We start from the raw sequence: 7,618 nt of genomic DNA, 5'->3' as shown, positions 1-7,618 counted from the left end.
TGTAGTCTAAATGAAGTTTACATTTCAAGTTAGTCTCCTGTACAAAATTTTATACATACATTGTTATGTGACCCTAATTGCTCACCCCATTCTGTGACAGCACACTCCTCCTTTCCACCTGATTCCCCATGTCCAATCAACCAGCTCCTGACCCTCTCCGCCTTCCCATCTCACCTCCGGACAGAAGCTGCCCGTTTGGTCTCTTGCATCTACCTGAGCTAAGAGGCACACTCCTCATGAGTATCACTTTATGTCCCACAGTCCAGTCCAATCCCTGCCTCGGAAATTGTTTTAGTTCTGGGCTGATAGAGAATCCAGGGGCCATGCTTTCTGGGATACCTCCAGTCTCAGTCAGACCATTCAGTCTGGTTTTCTTACTAGAATTTGAGTTCTGCACCCTATCTTTCTGCTGGTCCATCAGGCACTGTCTGTTGTGTTCCCTGTCAGGGTGGTCATTGGTGGTAGCTGGGCACCATCTAGTTCTTCTGGTCTCAGGCTGATGAAGTCTCTGGCTTATGTGGCCCTTTCTGTCTCTTGGGCTAATACTTTCCTTGTGTCTTTGGTGTTCTTCATTCTCCTTTACTCCAGGTGGTTGGGACCAATTGATGCATCTTAGATGGCCACTTGCAAGCTTTTAAGACCCCAGACGCCACTCACCAAAGTAGGATGCAGAACATTTTCTTAATAAGCTTTGTTATGCCAATTGACCTAGATGTCCCTTGAAAGCATGGTCCCCAGACCCCTACCCCTGCTACTCTGTCTCTCAAAGTATTTGATTGTATTCAGGAAACTTCTTAGCTTTGGTTTAGTCCAGTTGTGCTGACTTCCCCTGTAGTGTGTGCTGTCCTTCCCTTCACCTAAGATGATTCTTACCTACTATCTAGTTAGTAAATAGCCCTCACTCTCTCTCCCCACCCTCGTAACCATCAAAGAATGTTTTCTTCTGTGTTTTATTTTACAAAGTACTTGAAAACATATATAAAAGTATAGAGACTAATAGTACACCGAATTATGTGTATTCACAACCTAAACTTAAGAGATTTTTCTTACTCAGAATAATCCCTTGGATGCATACCCTGGAGTATCAACTTTTGAGGGCCTCAGAAGACTATAAATGCAGTAGCGTCTACAGTCCTGGGTCTGATACACTAGGATTTTACCATATTTACCTTACATAGGAGGTGACCTTGGTGGTACAGTGGCTGCTTACCGACAGGTCTGCTGTCTGAACCCACCAGCGGCTCCGCAGGAGAAGAGATCTGCTCCTGTTAAGATTACAGCCTAGGAAACCCTACGGAGCAGTTCTACTCTGTCTTATAGGGTCGCTATGAGTTGGAATCCACTTGACGGCAACGGGACCATATATAGGTACAGTCCTGACCAACCACTGTACCTGTATCACTTAAGAATTGCATTTGGCTGCAAGTAACAGTGCCTAGAAAACACTCAAGGGTCTATTCTTTAACAGAAGGAAGTCTTCAGGTAAGAAGTCCAGGGATAATTGAACAGTTCTGCAGAGTCATGAGGAATCAGGATCCTTCTCTTTTTCTGCTCCTATCCTCAAGGCTGCCTCATGGGTGAATATGGCTGCTGGAGCTCTACTATTGTCTGCTTGAGTGTCCTATTTCTTCATCACTTTGTGCGTCTTCTTTCTGAATTTAGGGACTTGGCTGGAGAGGATGCCTTTGTGAACCAAGGAGGATGAGCTTCTGTCAAGGGCATCAGTGGTGGAGCTACATTTGTAACTTAGAACTTCTCAGCTCCCAAGCCTATTCCCTTTTTTGCATCAGTATTCCCAATTTTGCCCTTCTTCTCGATAATAGAATTATATATCTATGCCCTTTGCAATGTGGCATGACACTCTTTGTACTCTCATTGGAGTAGGCAGAGTGGACATCCCTGCCCTATTGACTTTGGGGTTGGCCATGGGCTTATTTCCATCAGTAGAATGTGAGTAGATTTGACTCAGCACTTTCAATGTGCTTGCATGGCTTGGTCTTTTGGATTTTCTGCAATCTTCCAGATACTTCTGATCCAAGAATGAGGAGGTATGTGGAGTAGACCTGAACACAAATCTCAACCTGGAGTCAACTTAGCTGATCTCAGGGAAGTCCATAAGGGCCACAGCCAAACTGCAGATCCACGAGTGAGAGCTGTATGCTTGTTTGGTTAAGGCACTGAGTTTTGGGGGTTATTTGTTACAGAGCATTATAATAGCAAGCAGCTCTAGCTTATAGTGTCCTCGCAATGGGAGATTCCCAAGGATGGGTGGATTTTCCTTTAGGCCTGGCCAGTTGAGGTGCTCCATGCCTCTGGCCCAAGCAATCAGTCTTCCCTGGGGTCTTCATGCTGGGGCCCTCAGGAAAAATACCCTCATACTCTGGGTTTTTGATGGATTGACTCCCAAGGAATAGGGGTGGGGGGATTATTCCTCGAAGAAGGGATGCTGGCCCAAATACACCTGAGCACAAAAGACATACAGTCTAACATTGGAGGAGAGTCTGAGCTACCCTCAGATCTTAAAACTCTAAAAAGATTAATTCATTCTTTGTTCACTCAAAACTTTTTGTTGACTAATAATAATTTAAAAAAAAAACAACAAGGTCGAGAAGGGAGAGGGTTGACATTTTGTGGGGTTGTTAACCATTGTCATAAAACAATACGTATACTGACCGTTTAATGAGAAACTATTTGTTCTGTAAACCTTCTTCTAAAGTACAGTTTAAAAAAAAAAACAAAAACAGTTGCTGTCAAGTCAATTCCAACTCATGGCAACCCCATGTGTGTCTGAATAGAGTTGTGCTCCACAGAGTTTTCAGTGGCTGATTTTTTGGAAGTAGATCACCAAGTCTTTCTTTCAAGGCACAACTGGGTAGACTCGAACTGCCAACCTTGTGGTTAGAGCTGAGCGTGTTAACTGTTTGAACCACCAAGGAACACCTGATATATATTAGCTATCACGTATTGATTTTTCTATTATGTATTAGGCACTTTGTTAAATCCTCATTCAGTCTTGCAATGCTAAGATTACCCTATTTTACAGACAAAATTCTGAGGCTCAAAGACAGTAAGACACTTGCTCAAGGTCACACAGAACAAAAGTGGCCACACTATGATTCAAATTCAAGTCTATCTGTGAAGCCTATGCTCTTTCTACCCCAACATACTGCCAGATGAACTGGTATGGCAAGGTTCCTCAGGGCTATCCTCAGGCAAAACGGCGTGAAGGGCTGAAGTAATCAGCTCCTCTATTCCTCCCACTTAAAAAAAATTTTTTTTATTATACTTCAAGTGAAATCTTACAGTTCAAGTCAGTTTCTCATACAAAAAATTATACACACATTGCTATGTAACCCTAGTTGCTCTCCCTATTCTGTGATAGCATACTCCTTTCCACCCTGGATTTCCCGTGTCCATTCAACCAGCTCCTGACCCTCTCTGCCTTCTCATCTCACCTCTGGATGGGAGCTGCCCGTTTAGTCTCATGTATCTACTTGAACTAAGAAGCACATTCTTCACGAGTATCATTTTATGTCCCATAGTCCAATCTAATCTTTGTCTAAAGAGCTGGCTTCAGGAATGGTTTCAGTTCTGGGCTAACGGAGAGTCCGGGGGCTGTGTCTTCCGGGGTCCCACCAGTTTCAGTCAGACCATTAAGTCTGGTCTTTTTACTAGAATTTGAGTTCTGCACCCCACTTTTCTCCTGCTTCATCAGGGACTCTCTGTTGTGTTCCCTGTCAGGGCGATCATTGATGGTAGATGGGCACCATCTAGTTCTTCTGGTCTCAGGCTGATGGAGTCTGTGGTTTATGTGGCCCTTTCTGTCTCTTGTAACCCTCCCACTTTGATATATGCCCTGTCGGATACTGACACCCTGGTGCTGGTGGATGACTTCTCAGTGTTGCTATCTGGGCAGTAACTCGTTCTCTAGCTTGTTGGTGCTTCCCGTGGGTACTGTGCAAATCCTGTACTAGGAGAGATTAACCCAATCGGCATTCATGAAACAGCCCTCCAGGGAATTGTCTCACATTTGTATGTAAACACAGATCTTCCAAGTCTTACTTCCAAGGATGACAGGCGGTGGAAGGTGCCAGCCCAGGGGCAGACAGAGGAGATGGCAGGCTCTTTTGAGGCCCCACAAATCACACTCTCAGGCGATTTAGGATAACCAGTGCGTTCTTTGCCGTTTTACCAATTTCCCTGGGAAGGCTCTAGGGGGCTGTCTTTACAGCTACACAGAAGGGAAAATCTGTGCAGTCTTGACTTATGTTCATTCATTACTCAGCAGTGATACTCACTGAAAATCATAATATACCAGAAAAAGCGGTAGAGGGTTCCTGGTCTTCCAAAGGGTGAGCTGTAGCCGAGGCAGGGGGATGTCACAAATCAGGGGGCTTCTCTACTTGAGGGCCACAGGGAGGCACCCCAGACCACTTCTCTTGCACCCCAGTTTTTGGTTTATAGCTCTTTCAGGGCAAGGACCGAGTCTGATTTATCTTTAAACCCTAGGGGCCAGCACAGGGCTTGGCTTATTTTTAGGTCTGTTCTTAGCTACTCTCCCCCACCCCAAACCTGCCAGGGGCCCTAGTGATGCGGTGGTTAAGCGTTTGGCTGCTAACTGAAAGACTGGCAGTTCAAACCCACCACCTGCTCTGCAAAAGATGGGGCAGTCTCTTTCTGTATAGATTACAGCCTTGGAGAACTATGGGGCAGCCCTACTCTGTCCTATAGGGTCACTATGAGTTGGAATCAACTGGAGGGCAATGGGTTTGGGTTTTTCTTAGCTAGCTCAAGTCCTTTTAGAAGCGAAACCAGAACCCAAAACCAGTTGCCGTCGAGTTGATTCCGACTCATAGTGACCCTATAGGACAGAGTACAGCTGCCCCATGGAGTTTCCAAGGAGCGGCTGATAGATTCGAACTGCTGATGTTTTGGTTAGCAGCCAAGCTCTTAGCCGCCACGCCACAGGGCTCCTTTAAAAGAGAAGCCAGGTGCAATTATGCAGATAAACAAACAAGGAAAGGAACATTTTGCTGTTCCTTTCCCTGGGAGGTACCAAGGATTGCTTTGCCCTGACCCAGTCCCCCAGGGCAACCCAGCGCTAAGGCCCTGCCCCTACCTGTGATTTCTCTCGGCTCGACCTCAACTCCAAGTGCCTGTAATTTAACTTTAAGCACCTCAGTCATCTGGCTGCTTCCACCACCCCCTCACAGCTTCCCAGGCTGGCCTGAGTCACCCCCTGGGCCTTCTCTCTCCCTCCCAGGCTTTCCCTTCCACGCTATACCCGTCAGATGACCTTCTGCTCAGCCCCTTTCTGGTGGAGAGAGAGAAGCTGAGAGAGGTGTCATAACTCACCTGTGCCTGTGTGACAAGAGCCAAGGCCCCAACTTGCAGTCCAGTGGCCCTTCCATGATCCCTCAACACCTCTGGGTTCCGATATTGACCAAATGCATCCCTATAGCACTGGTTCCCAGGCCTTTGGGTCTTGGAACTATTTTGGTGTCAGGAGATCATCCTTGGACAATCCACCCCTCCTTGCATGGTTGACCCCCAAATTACCAGGGCCCTTCCAAGGTGGGAAGCAGCCCCACATGGCCGCAGGCTGGAAGTTCCAGCATCAAGTACTTCTGCACGTTAGGGAACCTCCAGGCTGCTGGTGAGCTGCCCTTTGGGAGGCATTGTGCTAAGCACTTCACGTATTTTATCAGCCCTTCGATGCCCAGATTCTACCCACTTTTCAGGCAAGAACTCTGGCTCAGGGAAGATAACAGAGCCAGCACTGAGAACACTGAAGTGGAATTCACAAGAGGGTCTGTCACCAAAGCCAGTCTCAAGATAAGAAGTCGCTCAGATGTCTGGGGTCTTAAAAGCCTGCGAACAGCCATCTAAGATCCTCCACTGGTCTCACCCCGTCTGGAGCAAGGGAGAATGAAGAGAACAAGATACAAGGGAAAGATTAGTCCAAAGGACTAATGGACCACAGCTACCACGGCCTCCACCAGATTGAGTCCAGTACAGCTAGATGGTGCCCAGCTACCACCACTGACTGCTCTGACCGGGATCACAATAGAGGGTCTCAGACAGAGCAGGAGAAAAATGTAGAACAAAATTCTAACTCACAAAAAAAAGACCAGACTTACTGGCCTGACAGACTGGAGAAACCCTGAGAGTATGGCCCCCGGACACCCTTTTAGCTCAGTAATGAAGTCACTCCCGAGGTTCACCCTTCAGCCAAAGATTAGATAGCCCCATAAAACAAAATGAGACTAATGGGGCACAGCAGGGACAAGGACTAGAAAGCAGAAAGGGACAGGAAAGCTGGTAATAGGGAACCCACGGTCGAGAAGGGAGAGTGTTGACATGTTGTGGGGTTGTTAACCATTGTCATAAAACAATATGCATACTGTTTAATGAGAAACTATTTGTTCTGTAAACCTTCATCTAAAGTACAATAAAAAATTAAAAAAAAAAAAAGAGTTCCAAAATGTGAGAAAAAAGAAAGCAAATGCAGAAGTTTTAAAAGGAAAAAAACAAAACAAAAGAAGTCGCTCAGACATGCCGTGGGCACCTCTCAGTGTGCCCACCACCCGTCTGTCTCCCTGCTCCCCGAGTGGTGGAGGGCCCTTCCCAGCCCCCCCATCTCATTTGTTCCCAAGTGACACCCTGGCTGTATGAGGACCCGTGTGGAAGCCAGGGTGCAGGGACTGTCCCCAGAGGCTCCTGGGGACCAGCTCTCAGAACACCGTCCAAATGACTGAGAACCGGTCCCTCCACTTTATGGTGAGCGGGGGTGGGTACCCACAAACCTGGCTGAGCCCCAGGGTCACTGTGGTGCTTACCAAGTACAGCTCCATGGGCCCCACTCCAGCTGTGGAGGCGGGCTTAGATTTCCAATCACTCCCGTGGCAGGGACTTGCACGGGCAGGTTGGGGGTGTTATGTCAGCGTGTTACAACAGCCCAGTGAGGCAGGGGTCACTCTTATTGTATGACTCACAGCGGAGATGCAGAGCTGGGTCAGCCGGGGTCCCAAGAGGGAACGTGGTGGAAAGGGACAAGCAAGCCCTCCTGGCTAGAGTCCTGGGTTTGGATCCACTTACATCACCTCTGAGCCTCAGTTTCCTCATTTGAATAACGGGCACCTTCATCCCCATTACACTGCCATGAGGTGAATCCTCGCCTCAACGTGTTGTAGGATAAATGACATAACAAAAACAAAGAAGCTGAGTCAGACTCTGCCACTAGCTGGCCTCAGTAAGCCACGGCCATTGACTTGAGGTCACTCCAGAAGTGGCGCTGATGGACCTCAAACCCAAGTCTTTTCACTCCCCACCAGTTGGATGGTTCTTTTCCTTCTGAGGGAGAGCAAATACCAAGTCGTTACAATACAATCTGTCACGGATTGCGTTGGGTCCCACAAAATGTCTGTCAACTTGGCTGGGTCATGATTCCCAGTATTGTATGATTGTCTACCATTTTGTCATCTGAGGTGATTTCCCTCTGTGTTGTAAATCCTATTACTATGATGTAATAAGATGGATCAGCAGAGTTATATTGATGAGATCTACAAGATTAGATAGTGTCTTAAACCAATCTCTTTTGAGATATAAAAGAGAGAAG

The sequence above is a fragment of the Trichechus manatus genome, unplaced genomic scaffold (assembly GCF_000243295.1).
Source record: "Trichechus manatus latirostris isolate Lorelei unplaced genomic scaffold, TriManLat1.0 scaffold00255, whole genome shotgun sequence".
Taxonomy (NCBI): Eukaryota; Metazoa; Chordata; class Mammalia; order Sirenia; family Trichechidae; genus Trichechus; species Trichechus manatus.
This window is presented reverse-complemented; position numbering follows the sequence as displayed.